At 37.1% G+C, this 16,896-nt stretch overlaps 1 pseudogene; it reads left to right on the top strand.

Annotated features, from left to right (window-relative positions):
• Positions 1-843: 843 nt before the first annotated feature.
• On the top strand, positions 844-11,065 carry LOC141421429 (protein numb homolog pseudogene; annotated as a pseudogene).
• Positions 11,066-16,896: the final 5,831 nt, after the last annotated feature.

The following is a 16,896-nucleotide window of genomic DNA, read 5'->3' as shown; positions in this document are numbered from 1 at the left end:
AGCAGAGAGGCAGAAGGAATGTCTTCAGGTATGGGAAAACAGGCTCACAGAGGCTAAAGCAACCCAATTAGGCTGCTTCACTGGGAAGTTGGAGGGCCAGTATTTGAACCAAGAAAGGCTGAATTCAAAGCCCACAGTGTCTACCACCAAGTGAACATGCTTAATACTGAGTATTCTAAGGCAAAGAACTCCAATACTTTGTATCCTGAATATGACAAATGTTTAGGAAGACTGGACCATATTCACAAATGAACAGTAAGTTTTCTTCAACCTGGAATGACAGTTTGTAGGCTGTGGTCTCCTTTACATGCAGTGCAGGAGGATGCACTAAGTCAGTATCATTCCCTGTCCTCAGTGCTTACCCTGATCCCTGGCTACATGCCTCTGGCTCTGGTTTTCATTTGTAACTGGGGCATAGCTACACCACACATAGACACACACACACACAAACAAACACACACACACTCAAGACTCAAGATAGATATGCCCAACATATTTTTTCTCAGTGCAAACATATTCATTCACAATTGACTAATAGCTAATTTGGTGCACTAGTGGCCAGAGCTACAACTCACAGGGCCAAAAAGCATGATGGAGTCTGTACTTACTAATGTATTTCTGAAACATCTGCACACAGCAAAATAAAATTCTCAGCAATTAATATAGAGCCTATGGCTAAAGATGAGGCCATGTACATGGACACAGTTTTGTAGAATGTGAAACATTTGATAGACTCTCCTAAGAGTTTCAAAAACTCCCAAATAGGATGAGGCAGAAATTAATACCTTAGTGCATGTTTTCAGGAAGTTGTAGTTCAGTGACGCACTTCCCTTTTGAGAAACCATGTACAGTTCATTGCACGTTGTGGGATCTACCATTTTAGATGAATCGCATTTCACAACTGGCTGTAGAGGAGTTTATAGAGTACAGGTAAGCTGAGATTGGATGACCAGCTTCTCACATACAGGGTCTGGTTAGCTTGTCCCTGTGTGGGGGAAATGGAATTCTGCCTGAGTATTGGGGACATTTTGAGTGGTCAGTGGATGGGTCGTAAGAAGCCATTTTTCTATCAGCTTAAGTAGGTGCTTCTTGAGAAGGCAAGGAGAGAGGAAGAACACAAGTAGTCCCAGTACTTCATGGGCACCTGCATGTATGATGCCTGATAACCAAAGGGAAAGTTTGGTTCCTCCCTGAGAACTTCTCCTTTCTGTCATCCCTTATACCTTCTACAAATATCTGTACAATGAGCTGGGTGCTGTTGGCTCAGGACTGTAATCCTAGCTACTCAGAAGGCAGAGATCAGGAAAATTGCATTTCTAAATAAGCCTGGACAAATAGTTTCTAAGAACCTATCTTAAAAAAAATCACAAAAAAGGACTGGTTGAGTAGTTCAAAGTTTAGGCCCTGAGTTCAAACCCCTGTACCACAGAAAAAATCTGCACACTGGAAGGGACATAGAATAGTGGAAATCTAAAACCTACTTCTGGAACATTACAAATAAGTTAAAGGGACCCACTGAGTTGCATGGTTTGATGTTTTGCTTTGTTTTAAATGCAGAATGGCTAGAACTTCTCAACATAAGGTAAACACACTGACGTACATCTTTCAAAGCATACCCAGGCCAGCAGCAGTCAGACCTCAGAGTTCCATGCAAACTTCTGTAAGTTTCTACAAAACCATTTAGGAAATGTTTATTCCCTGTCCCAAATGAGACTGTTTGTTCCATTATTCTTCCTAGAACACTCAACATATATTGCTTAATAAAGACACAGGGCCTGTGTTGGTACCATTATTCCAATTCCACAAGTCATACGAGTCCTGATAATCTAAATATTATATTTATTAATACTTTCTATCCTTCAGCATTGTGTGAAGGCTTAGTAACATAATCACTGACCTATAAGATATTAAATGTGTGAAGGTAGGATCTAAGTACTTGTAATCTAAGGATATTTTAAAATTAGAAGAATGTGTCATTGTCCATGGGTAATATACTTCAAAACCTCCTGTGGATGTCAGATGCTGCAGATTGTATCAAACCTTTGTAGACTGTTTTAACCAACATATATAATTATGAATATGGTGTGATTATACTTTATTAGCCATGATAAGTGATTAACAATGGCTACCAATAAAGCAGTACTATTGGAACAATATACTGTAATACAATTGCCTGAATCACTATTCTTGACTTTTAAGGCCTTGTTAAGTAAATGAATATTACCTAAAGAGGCACTGTGAGTAGATAGCTGAGAAGACTGTTAAATCTTCACTGGAGGGTAGAGTATACAGTGTGCATACTGTGGAAAGAGCAAAGATTCAGATCCTGAGCATAGCAGTGTGAAATAATCAATAACTTACAATGGTGCATAATTCCAAGCTTACCAATTTTTTATTACTGGAATTTTGCAGTTAAAATTTTCAGACAATAGTTGATCCTGGATAACTGAATCCGAGGAAAGGAAAATCATTGATAAGGGGAAACTACTGCAATTGGAGAAAAACCACCTTATTCAGCTCTAAAATCAGAGCCTCCTGCAGCATGGGGAAGGGGAGCTCCTGGGAATTCTTTTCAGTCACTGCTGAAGAACTTTTCATACAGATAACCTGACCTTGGTTTTCACACCAGATACTGGCCCAGCTTGTGGCAACTGCATTTCCACACTTAAAATGACAGATTGTGGTGTCTGACACATTTGTTTTGGTTATCCTACTTTTAAGCTTTGGCCACTTTATTATCTTCCTTTATGTCATTTACTCCTTTAAGTGGTGTATGACATACTTAGAAAGGAGAGGCTCCACTTTTAAGAAGGGAATCCAGATTAAGACAGATTATCTGGGTCTTTCCAAGACACATAGCTGATAAGTGACAAAAGACTGCTGAAGATATAGAGCCCTGACACAGACCAGCTCTCTGCAGATACCTGCCTTCTCTTTTCATCTCCTGTAAGAATCCTCTTCTTTAAGATCTAAATCCAACTGCAGCTCCTCTGTGAAGCCCTTCTTATGGGGTCCAGGTAGACTTTCCTTGTCCTATTGTCCAGTGCCCACATATGAACACATAGACACATGAAATGCACTCCACTCTCCTGGCCAAGTTGAATAACATCAGCTTTGCTCAGTTTAAATATCCACAGGCATTGGGAGGGGCCAGAAATTTATAACATGTGTTTTGGGTACCTACAGGTCTTCAGCGCTGTAATTGCTTTATTTATGTTGTTGGTACCTACCCCATATTTATAACTGGCTTAGTGGTGATGTAAATATATATATGACTAGTTGCCTGATGTCCCACACTTTGAGGACTGTAGTCAGGACTACATGTAGGAAGGTGAGTTCCTTATTGTGCATGGTCCTTGAGATGCTGTTTATTAACTCTCATTCAAAGTGGCTGTTTATGGCTGTTGTTCAGATCAATTCCTGACTTGCTTTCTCAGATTCCACATTAGTGCCTATTCATTTGTGCCTTTAAGTGTGGGCATGACCCTCTCTTTTTTTCCACAGTATAATTAATGTTACTTCCACTATGCTACATGATACTGTAAAACATCACTGTAGTCAATTCAAACTTAGTAATCATATCTGTGCTACAAAGTGCATATTGCTTTGTGCATTTATACTGATAAGGATGTAGGATAATGAAAGCTTAAAGTATTAGAAAGTGCTAGACCTGAGACTTAGATTCTTACAAACATCTAGGTATTTCTAAATATTTGTTTTAAAATAAATGATATATTTAAAATGTCAGGATATAAACACCAGTTTGAATGGAAAAACAAATTCACACTATTAGACATCTGTGATTTAAGTGTGCAGTTATATAATTAATTTCTAGGAAAGTGTCTATATTGAAAACTAAGCATTTATAAGCTTTTCAGGAAAAATTTGTGAAAATAATCAATACTTTGGTAAATTATTTCATAAATAATCTTTTTTTTTAAATCAATATTGCCAGTGGTCACAATTTCACACTAAACGAAGGTAGCACTCACTTTAGAGCAGCTGCATGCCTGCAAACTGCAGACAGGCAACTCTGGATATTTAAACAGGGGCAGCTCAGGGAGTTCCATGTTTCAAACCAGTCTGCATGGAAGACTGCTATTAGAGGCAGATGGAGGGAGGGATAGTTTTTGGATGGGGCAATCTGGAAGGCAGCACAAGGTCCAGAGGTCAGCTGTCCTGCCTCTTCCAGCTTCCTGTGCCCTACTCATAGAAGGAGTGGTTCCACCTGTTCATATCACTCTGCACTTCAGAATTTCAGCAGGAAGTCGCACCCTCCCTATCTAAAGGGCCCACGCAGTCCCAAAACAACTCAGCCAGCAAAGCGCATCGTTTAGAGAATAGCCCTGCAGTATGTCACCACAAAATCTGAGCTGCCCAACCCCTGAGGTCACTACCTGCACTCTAAGCTAGGGGTGCAACTCCTCCCTCCTGCAGCTGACCCTGAATAACTGAGACAAGACAGACTAACTTGGGCAAAATTCAAAGAAGATCAACATGACTCTTTAGCAAGAAATGAAAACTTCTTCATCTTTTTTCTCTTCATAGAATTTGTTTTCCTTTCAGTTTCTTTCCCTTTCTTTCTTTCATTTCTTAAAATTTGGATTCTAGTTTTCAAAATTTTTTTCTCATTATTTCTTATTTTTTCACCTTATCTCTTAAACAATTCTCTATTTCTCTTTTATAAACATATAGCACTGACATGCCACTGTCTCCTACACATATCTCCCATCTTTCCATTTTCCTGCTCCCCACCCTTCCCCATATTCATTTGATAAATTAATTCTAATCCTTAAACCTTTCCAGCAGTGTTAAGCTCCCAGATTATCTCTTTAGAAACCAGAGTTTCAACCTTAGTGGGGAAACAGATATATTTTCCAATTGTCTCTTACTCATTCAAATACTTGATTTATTGATGAATTTTTAGCCTTCTTACTGCAGAAGTTTCTCTCCTTATGCCAGAAAGTAAAAGAGAAACATAGAGTAACATATACTCAAATCAAAGTGCAAAAATTAAAATTTGAGAAACTGAGGCAATGTCTCCTCTCAAAAATCTAATCTCAGCAACTCAACAATTTAATCCAAAGATAACAAATTTGCTGAAATGTCAGGAGAGAATTCAGAAGCCTACTGTTAAAACTGATCATTGACCCCAAAAAGGATTCAAATAAATGGATAAATTATGTTAAGAAATCAGTCCAAGACTTAGAAACAAAAGTAACATGGATGAGAAATTTAGCAAAAAATAGAAATTATGAAATGTAACCAAACACAAATGTTCAAAATGAAAGCCTCATAAAACCACAGTGTATAATATTATCAGCAGACAAGATCAAACAGAAGAAAAAATATCAGGACAAGATTAAGGAGTTAGTACACATAAACAATCACAAAGAAAAAATGAATACAAATGATTGTAACATAGACAAACTCTGGAACATAAAAAAGAAATAAACATAAGAACTCACACTGTGAAAGATGGAGATAGCATACAAACTAAAGCATGAGAAACCAATTCAATGAAATTATGGCAGAAAAAAATTACAGACTCTGTGTAATGATGCAGATACTATGTACAGGAGGCATTTCAAACTCCAAATAGACAAGACCACAAAAGATCAATGACACATTGTATTATAATTAAAATGCTAAAACTAGAGAACAAAGAAAGGATGCTGAAAGCTGCAGGGAAAAATGCCAATTTATATACAAAAGTAAATACATAAGAATAACCTCAGTCCTCTCAGAACAAACTATAAAAGCCAGAAAAGCATGGAGCAATAAAATTCTCTAAGTGAGAATAACTGCCAATCAAGAATACATACATTCAGTAAAGCCATCATTCTTTCTTGATGGTGAATATGGACCTTCCAAATCAAGGATTTGCTAAAATGGTTCATTTCTACCAATCCTACATTACAAAAGATAGTCAAGGGAATAATTTACACAGAAGAGGAAGAAAAACAGTCACAAACATGAGAGGTCAGGAAACAATAAAACTCAAAGGGTAAATTGATGAACCCAGGAGAGTTAGATGGGAAGCATGATGAACTTAGTAAACCAGCACAACTTCAAGATGAACAGTGACAAAAGTAAAGAACAATCAACATGAGACTCAACCTGAAAAACAAATGCTATAGAAACACAGTAATCAATAAATACCTCTCAATCATAACCCTAAATATAAACAGAATTCACTCTCCAATCAAAAGACACAGGTTGTCTGACTGTATTAAAAAAATAAGATCCAGCAATTTTTTTCTACAAGAAACCCATCTCACAAACAAACACACATATAAGCTAAATACAAAAGGTTGGGAAAAGTTATACCAGGCATGTGGAGATCAAAAGAAGGCAGGATGATGATCTCCAATTCCATCCATTTACCAGCGAATGATAACATGTCATTCTTCTTCATGGCTGCATAAAATTCCATTGTGTATAGGAACCACATTTTATTGATCCATTCGTCAGTGGTGGGGCATCTTGGCTGTTTCCATAACTTGGCTGTTGTGAATAGTGCCACAATAAACATGGGTGTGCAGGTGCCTCTGGAGTAACCTGGAATTGGAGATCATCATCCTGAGTGAGGTTAGCCTGACCCAAAAGACCAAAAATCATATGTTCTCCCTCACATGCGGACATTAGATCAAGGGCAAACACAACAAGGGGATTGAACTTTGATCACAAGATAAAAGCAAGTGCATACAAGGGAGATATGGGATAGGTAAGACACCTAAAAAATTAGCTAGCATTTTTTGCCATCAACACAGAGAAACTAAAGCAGATACCTTAAAAACAACTGAGGCCAATAGGAGAAGGGGACCAGGAACTAGAGATAAGATTAGATCAAAAAGAATTAACCTAGAAGTTAACACACGTGCACAGGAAATTAATGTGAGTCAACTCCCTGTATAGCTATCCTTATCTCAACCAGCAAAACCCCTTGTTCCTTCCTATTATTGCTTATACTCTCTCTACAACAAAATTAGAGATAAGGGCAAAATAGTTTCTGCCAGGTGTCAAGGGGTGGGGGGAGTGGAAGGGGGCAGAGTGGGTGGTAAGGGAGGGGGTGGGGGCAGGGGGAAGAAATGACTCAAGCATTGTATGCACATATGAATAATAAAAATATAAAACTTAAAAATAAAATAAAATAAAATAAAGTTTCCACCTCAAAAATAAAAGAAGGCAGGAATAGCTATTTTCATATCAAATAAAAAGGTTTTATGCATATGCAAAGAACAATTAGAAGAGATAAATAAGGTCACTACATATAATAATGGGAACATTCCAGCATGAAGATATAATTCTAAATGTACATGTACTGTTCAGCCTGTAAGTTCATAATAGAACCACTTTTGATCATGAAGAAACAGATAGGCCCAGATACAATAATAATAAGAGAGCTCAATACAATACTTTCATCTACAGAGAGAACATCCAGAAAAAATTAATAAGTATATCCTAGATCTAAACTATATTAGGGATGAAATGAATTTAATAAACATTTATAGAGTATTCCATCCTATTGTAAGAGATTGCACATTTTTCTCAGCAGGCCATGGCACTTTCTCCAAATACATCACATCATAAGTCAGAAGGTAAATTTCAAAAAATACAAAAAAATTAAAATAATAATTTCAATCCTAACAAACCACAGTGCAGTAAGTTTAGAAATCAATACCAAGGATAAACACAAATCATTCAAACTCAAGGAAATTGAACAACATTCTTTTGAACAATCAATAGTTCTTTGAAGAAATTAAAAAATTCCTAGATTCAAATAAAAATTAGGGTACAACTTACCAGAATCTGTGGGACACAGTAAAGGCAGTCTTAAAAGGGAAGTTTATACCCATGAACAGTCACACTAGAAAATTAGATCTGAAATAATCTGATGATGGACTTCAGACTGTAAGAAAAACAAGAACAAGCTAATATCAAATGTACTAGGATGAAAGCAATTATAAAAGTTAGGGCAAAAATCAATGAATCAGAGACCCAAAGAACAATACAATGAAACAAGAAGTTGTTTCTTTGAAAAAATAAATAAAGTCAACAAATCTTTAGCCAAAGTAATTAAAAGAGGAAAGGAGAAGACCTAAATTAATAAAATCAGAGACACAAAAGGGGATATTCAAACAGACCCCAAATAAATTCAAAGTTCATACTGGAATGTTTTGAAAACCTATACTCCAGAAAGCTGGGAAATGAAGAGGAATAGGTACATTTGTTGACATATATGACCCAATAAAACTGAACCAAGAGGACATTAAAAACTTAACAAATCTGAAATAAGTAATGTGATTATGATTGTTATAAAGAAACTCTGCAAAAAGAAAAGTCCAGGTTCTGATGGGTTCATTGCTGAATTCTGCCACACCTTTAAAGAAAAATTCACATCAATACTTCTCAAACCACTCCATAAAATACAAAAGGAAGAAATACTACCAAATTCATTGTACAAAGTCAGTATTACCCTAACACCGAAACCAGGTAAAGATGCATAGAAGAAAAGAAAAGCTATAGGCAAATATTCCTGATGAACATAGATGCAAAAATCCTCAATAAAATACTGATAACAGAATCCAACAACATATTTAAAAGATTATACACCATGATTAAGTATGTTTTACTACAGGGATGAAAAGATGTACATAATATATAAATCAATAAATGTAGTACAACACATAAAAATAATCAAAGACAGAAAGCAAATCATCTCAACAGATGCAGAAAAAGCCTTTTTCCACTTCCTTTCATTATAAAAGCTCTGAAAAAACTAAGAATCCAGGGCACATTCCTCAATATTATAAAGGCTATATATGACAAACCTATATTCAACAAAATACTAACTGTGGAAAAACTGAAGCCATTTCCTCTTAAATCAGGAATGAGGCAAGAGTGTCCACATTCATCATTGTTATTCAGTATGGTACCAGAACCTAGCTGGAACAATAAGACAGGAAAAAGAAATCAAAGATATTCAAATAAGGAAAGAAGAAATCAAATTAGCCTGACTTGCAGATGATATGATCTTTTACCTGAAAGACCCTAAAAACTCCACTAAATACACTTAGATTTTATAAACACATTCAGCAAAGTAGCAGGGTATAAAGTCAATGTACAAAAATCGTTAGCATTTCTATACACAAATAATTAACAGTCCTGAAAGGCAAATCCTGAAAGAAATCAGAAAAACAATACCATTCACAATATCATTAAAAAATTGAAGTACATACAAGTACATATATTGAAGGAGTGAAAAACCTATACAGTAAAAACTACAAATCACTGATGAAAGAAATCAATGAAGACTCTAGAAGATGGAAGGACATCCCATTCTAATGGTTTGGCAGAATCAATATTGTGAAAATTGCTGTACTATCAAAAACAATTCATATGTTCAGTGCAATCCCCATCAAAATTACAATGACATTCTTCACACAAAATATAAAAATCAATCCTAAAATTTGTAAGGAAGCACAAAAGACCTTAATAGTGAAACCAATCTTGAGCAAAAGGAGTAATTCTGGAGTTATCACAATATCTGACTTCAAACTATACTACAGAGCCATAATGATAAAAACAGCATGATACTGGCATAAAAACAGTCATGAAGACAAATATAATAGAAAAGCCATACACAAACCCATGCAGCAATAGTCATTTGATTTTCCACAAAAAAGCCCAAAACATGCATTGGAGAAAAGATAGTGTACTTGACAAAAGTGCTGGGAAAAGAGGATATCCGTCTGTAGAAGACTGAAACTGGATCCCAGTCTTTCACCTGTGCTAGTATCAATTCAAAGTGAACAAAGCATGTTAATGCAAGATCTCAGATGGTGAATTTACTATAGGAAAGAATAGGGAATGCACTGGAACATACAGGCATAGGTAATAACTTTATGAATAGATCTCCAATAGCTCAATAATTAAGAGAAAGGACTGACAAATGTGACTGCATCTAACTAAAAAAATTCTGCACAGCAAAAGAAACAGACACCAGACTTAAGAAACAGCCTAGAACCTTTTTCTGTTTGTCTTGCATTGCCAGAGGTAGAAGGAGAGGCAGAGAGCATCAGCTCCCTGTGCTCACAGATCACCAATGCCTACAGCACACCCTCTGAGGACCCCTTCTCCTCTGCCCCAATGACCAAACCAGTGACAGTGGTGGCACCACAATCTCCTGCCTTCCAAGATAATGGCACTGACCCAGCCTTCCACGTGCTTACTGCTAAGCCAGCCCATACTGCTCTAGCACCCCTAGCAATGCCTGTAGGTGAAACCAACTTTTGGGCCCATTCCCCTGATGCTGCTAACAAGGAAGTTGCAGCCACACATCCGGGAACTGAGTGGGGTCAATCTTCTGGTGCTGCCTCTCCAGGTCTCTTCCAGGCTGGTCACAGACGTACTCCCTCGGAGGCTGACCGCTGGTTAGAAGAAGTATCAAAGAGTGTCCGGGCCCAGCGGCCCCAGGCCTCAACTGCCCCTCTGCAGCCAGTTCTCCAGCCTCCTCCACCCACTGCCATCTCCCAGCCCGCACCGCCTTCCCAAGGGAACACATTCCTCAGCTCTCAGCCTGTGCCAGTGGGTGTGGTCCCACCCCTGCAGCCAGCCTTTGTCCCTGCCCAGTCCTATCCTGTGGCCAGTGGGATGCCCTATCCAGCCCCTAACATGCCTGTAGTGGGCATCATCCCATCCCAAATGCTAGCCAACATGTTTGGCACTGCAGGCCATCCTCAGGCCACTCACCCCCATCAGTCACCCAGCCTGGTCAAGCAGCAGACATTCCCTCAGTATAAGACAAGCAGTGCCACCGCCAGTCCCTTCTTTAAGCCTCCTGCTCAGTACCTCAACGGTTCTGCAGCTTTCAATGGTGTAGATTGTGGCAGGTTGACCTCAGGAGACAAGCACACAGAGGTTCCTGCAGGCGTCTGCCCAGTGGATCCTTTTGAAGCCCAGTGGGCTGCATTAGAAAGCAAGTCTAAGCAGCGTACCAATCCCTTCCCCTACCACCTCTTCCTCCAGTGACTTACAGAAGACATTTGAAATCGAACTTTAGGCAATCTCTGTCGTGTATGTATCTGGTCTGTACTTAGGTAAGAGCAAAGTATGGAGATCAAAGAAGCAAAGGGGACTTTGTTTCCCTGATCAGTACACTTTTTACTAATCCCAAAGTTCCCAAGGAGCAAGTCCAGGCACAGAATGCAGTGAGAGATGACTTAAAAGAAGTGGGAAAACCATTCCTAGAGAAGACTATCTTGCAGCTAGGCTAAAGAAGTCCAGGAGATGTTGCCTTCCATACCTGCCTCCCACACCCCCTTACAAATCTCTGGTAACAGAGAGGCAGAAGTATCAGAACAGTAATCTACATTCAAAGCACATTCACTGGAATATAAAACACAACAACAGGAAGCAAAATGATCTCCCTTCATTCACCTGCCTCCTCTCAGGACTGGCCTGATTTAGAGATGAAGAACAGGTGGGTTGGGCTCAGACTGGGAAAAGAGGCAGTCTGTGCTGCCAGAATTCTGGGAGTGCACAGCAGCAACTGCCCAGCAGACCTATATTTTGGGGGTAAAAATGAGCTTCCATTTTGAGTAACAGAATAAATGTTATAAATATATATCAAAAAGCCAAAATCTTTATTTTTATGCATCTAGAATATTTTAAATAGTTCTCAATATTAAAAAGTTGTATGAGTTGTAAGTAATCTTGCCAAAAGTAAAAGGGTTAGTTTTAAGAAATTGTACATAAGATTGCTTTATCATTGATGCCTATTGAAGTAAAAAGAGGAAGGTTGAAAGTTGCAGGCAGGATCCCTGGCTTGTTTGTAATCATTCATTGTAAGTAGCACATCACAACAACAATCATACTTATGACCAATACAATCACTAGGTTGTAGTTTTAAATAAAGAAAATGAAAGAGCAGTATTGGTTTTAAACCTATCATGAAATTCTAATGTCATTATTTTAATGGACTCAATCTAAATACGCTCTAGAGAATATGTTATATTTTATATATTGTTGCAGTTTCCTTATGTTAATCCTTTATTTTAACACTAAGGTGATAATGACATAATCATATCCACAGAAGGAAACACAGGGCCACTGTGTTGGTTTGTAATGTGGGTTTTGATGGGGTTTGCCCTTTAAATTTTGTTCCCACATGTTCTGTGAGAATGGGGATTCTAGTTTTATTCACTTTGTGTGCCCTGTCCCCCTCCCCTTAGTGAACAGAACATCCCATTGCCAGTCTCAGCCACTTGACCTCGGGTAACAACATGAGATCCCATCTCATTTTTACTTTTGAACATTGGCCTTACAATCAAATGTAAGTTATATATACATACATACGTACATACATACATATTATATATATATTTGTACTGATGAGAATTTATAATCAGCTTTAACAAAAATAAATGTTCATGGTAGAAGCTTTTGCCCATAAAAATTAAAAGAAACAGCCTACAGAATGAGAAAATCTTTGCCAACTATATATTCGACGTGGCATTTTTAACCAGACTCTACAGGGAGCTCAAAAAACAAACCCTACAAGGCATCAACAAACCATCAACTAAATTGGCAAATGAACTGAACAGACAATTCTCCAAAGAAGAGATACAAGTGGCCACTAAATACCTGAAGAAATGCTCAATATCCTAGGTAATAAATGAAATGCCCATCAAATGTCATGGAGAGGTCACCCCACCACAGTTAGAATGGCTATCATTAATAACACAATTAACAACAAATGCTGGCAAGGATGTAGGGGAGAAGGGGAAGGAGCCCTTATACACTCTTTGTGGTAATGTTAATTAGTGTAACTCTATGGAAAGCAGTATAGTGGTTCCTCAGAAAACTAAAAATACACCAACCATATGATAAAGTGATACCATACTGGGGCAAACACTCCCTTCTTCTTTTGACTGTTAGGAAAAGAGAAGGGAATATTAAATTTATATTCATTGATAAAGCAATGTTCATGAGATTATTAAATGAGGATTATGATATGATTCAGATACACCACCCTTGTGCTAAGTCAAAATAAGCATTCCAATCAACTTAAACCTCTTTCAAAAGTGCCCTGGTTCCTAGAATGGTCAAATTTCAAGACATAGTATGTTCTGTTGAATGTGAATTTACTTATTTCTGAAATTATCTGTTGACTTAATTGTGAGTAGTCATTTGACCTTCCTCTAGGAATGTTGCAGCACTTTTGTTTCACAGGAATCTAGATGGGATCAATTTAAAAATTTCACATATGTAAGTAAAAAAATGAAAATTAATATTTTAAGAATGATAGCGAATTGAGATTTTAGATGAAATAATGTTAGCCATTTGAATTGTTCTAGTGTTTAATTTAAAAAACAATTTTTTCGTTCAAAATTTGAATGCTATTATTGATGTCTGTTATTCTACCATATTGATAGCCTTATTGCTTATGTTCAGAAGGTAGAAAAATATGTCTCTGAAAGTTCACATAAAAGTGAGCTGAGATGAAAAAATGAGAACTGTTGAAACTATTCTATGAATGGAGGAAGAGGGTATAAAGGAGAATGATAGAGGGGATGAATTTAACTTAATTATATTCTAAGCACTTTTGTAAGTGTCACAAGGTACCCCCCCGAAGTACAACAACAGTATGATAATAAAAAAAGAGAAAAAATTAAAAATCATGAACAAAAGTGAGGTAGAGTTCCCACCTAAATAACCACATTTCAGGCAGTGTGGTAAAAGAAAAATGAAGAAGGCATGGCTTGCTTCCCCACCTCCCTTCACAGCATTATGTTTACCTGTGACACCAGCTGCCACAGGGCTGGGAGAATTGCCACCCTAGTTAATTCTGATCCTGTTCCTAAGAAAGGAGAGATGAATGGATGTTTGGCAGGCAACTAACATTCTGTACCACCCCAACTCTTGCCATTACCCCAGAAAATAGCCTGGATATTAGTGTATATTTATTTCATCTGATATACTTTACATCTGATAGATAGCATTTTAGAGGTCAGGGCTGGGATGAGGGAGAAATAAGGAAGTGCTTAGGGGACAGAATTGAAGTAGGCACTTGTCCTCTTGTTTATGATGCTCTCAGAGGCCTTTGGAGAATCCTGAGTTCAACTCTTTCAAGTTCACAGTCAGGAAACTGGGATTCTGAGGTGGAGAGAAGCAGGTGAGACCTCACAGCTGTAACAGATCAGCCAGCCCTCAAGTGTCCTTACTTCTGGTTGGAGGTAAAGAGAAAATGTGAAAAAGAGCTGAAGCAATGACCTGGCTGTCATGCCTGAATTGATGAAAATACATAGTGAATCACCTGGCCCTCTAGTTATGGTTGAATTGCTGCACCAATCAAGCAATCTGGAAGGGAACAGCTTCTTCACAAGTGTGGCTGCCAACTGTAAAGAGTGCTTTAGATTTCCTCTCCTGTTTTGAGTAGTACACCCAACTTATGAGAATGACACATTCATGTGCAACTTGAAAAGTAAAAACAAAGAAGTGAAAAAGGGTGAAAAGCTTTAACATTTTTTATTAGTTTATTATTATTGTGGTGTTGGGGATCTACCCCAGTGCCTCACACATTCTTTGCAAGCACCAAGGTTCAGTTCTAGCCTTCACTTCCCACTTTTTCTTGTTTATTTTGTGAGGGTTTTGTGAAACCCAGATTAACCATAATTCTCCTGACAATGCATATTTAAGCTGTATTCTGTGTCAGTGTTCCAGAAGTAAATGGGCAAGAGAAATCATACAAAGTCCTTCAGTGTAGACCTCCTTCCATCCCTCCCATGACATGTCATCATCTGAAAGCCAGTCACATTGATAATATTTTCCTATTTTTTAATCTTTTTTGCATAAAAGGAAGCTAACTTTCCTGTATCCCAGTAGATGACTTTGCAAGTGACTGAGAGTGCCCATGGCCTAGGAAAACACCATTTCTCATGGCTGAGAGAGGACAGGATTGCAGAACTCATAAAGTCATATTTGTAAGATATGTTATCTTAGGAGAGCAAAGAATCTTAGCACAAGTAATTGGGCAGACTATCCTTCATTTTAACCTTATAAAATAAAATGTGTTCTTCACAGCAAAAGTATTAGATCAGAGAGGACTTAGAAACTGAGGAGTGTACCTCCTCAAAGAGTAAAAACAAATGAAGATTCAGACACACTCCCTAAGGTAATATTGCTGCCAAATATTTTGGCTGCAAGATATCTCAATTCTGTGTGTTCTTTGTTTTGTGTTACTTTTTCTACAACAGTTTTCTCTGCTTAAGCAGGAATAATAGCTATATATTGGGTCTTCAGGGTAAGCAACGGACAATCGCAAGGTATTAATTTGCTAAGGGAGCCATAATAAAATACCTCAGATGAAGTGGCTTAAGGAATAGAAATTTATATTCTCCTAATTAGTGGCCAAACTTGTGAAATTTTTATATTAATTGATTGTTCAGAGAATTTGGCAATAGCTTTGTTCTTTTCATTTATTGTTTTCTTTGGCTTCCAGTTTATTGTTTTTTGATTAATACTACTTTCCTTATTTCTAATACATATTCTCCAGTTTTTTCTTATCTAAACTACATTTTCAAGTTCAGTACATTTACTTTCAAATTTCCTAATAATGTTGTTTAACACTATTTTTCTTCAAAATAACATTTCAGCTTGTATGATTTTAAGTGTTATTCTGTATGCATATTTATTCATCATCTTTCTGCTGCTGTTGATTCAAGGATTCTTTGATATGATGCTATTTATGGAGGAGACATCATCTTGGACTGCTGCAGCTACACTTTGCAGTTAATTTTTAATTCTATTGCTGTGTGTTTAGAGAACTTTACTGTTTGACACTGAGAATCACTTCTGTGTTCAACTGTAGGAAACCTCTCTACGGGCCTGGAGATGTTTTTGTAAATTCCATTTCTGCTCAAAAAGAATGTGTCTTCTACAAAATCTAAGAGCTTGAACATAATATTTCAATTGCTGTCAATATTTTTATTGTTGCTTCTCTAATTAATATCTCAGTTTCTTAAAGGAGTATATACTATTATCATCAACCATTTTTTATTTATCAATATGTATTGTAGCTGATGATCGAATTACATATATATAAAATATATATATACAAATATATATATACATATTTACATATATATACATATTTAAGGTAGACCAACTAAAAATTAACACACATACTTGCACGTAGACACACACACAGAGTCTTCCACCTACCTTGCTTCTAAAGGTAAAAAAGTCATTATAATAAAGCATTTTATTATTTAAGAATTATGGGGAATTGCAAGGAACCTGGCACCACACATATATCATGCTGAGTAACTCAGTCTTTCTTAACAACAAATATTTAAAAATGAGGCTCCATCATGCAAATCTAGCTGTAAATAGAGTTTACATTTTCTCTAGTGCTTAACTGTTAAAAGATGCCTGATGTTTTGCTTCAATATATTTCTTTCTGAATAAAGCAGGGTGTGTTTTTCACCAATATAGATAAATTAATGATTATCATTCTCATTACTGTCTTTTTTTCCAAGAGGAAGAAATGAAATATTGTGATGAAAATGCATTCCATAAGTTTTGGTCTACAATGAAGCATTCTTACTGAGGATTTTTGTTGGCTTCTGTTAGTTCTAGACATTTGTAAATCTCTCTCCTCAAATATCACCAACACGATATGCTGATAAGACACAGCTATGTGTATTTCTTACCAAAATAAGGGAGAAAACCTTCACACAGTACTTTACTGGTGCTTCAAAGAGAGGAAGAAGCATCATTATTCATTGAGAATTTGTAAAGTATTGCTTTCAAAGTAGAGGCTTGATATAACATGCTAGAATGGGTGGTAGTAGTAAGGTGAAGATATTGAGGAAAGAGATTCCAAAAATC

This window comes from Castor canadensis, chromosome 3 (assembly GCF_047511655.1).
Source record: "Castor canadensis chromosome 3, mCasCan1.hap1v2, whole genome shotgun sequence".
Lineage (NCBI taxonomy): Eukaryota > Metazoa > Chordata > Mammalia > Rodentia > Castoridae > Castor > Castor canadensis.
Note: the sequence above shows the minus strand (reverse complement) of the source record. Positions and strands in the feature narration are given on the sequence as shown.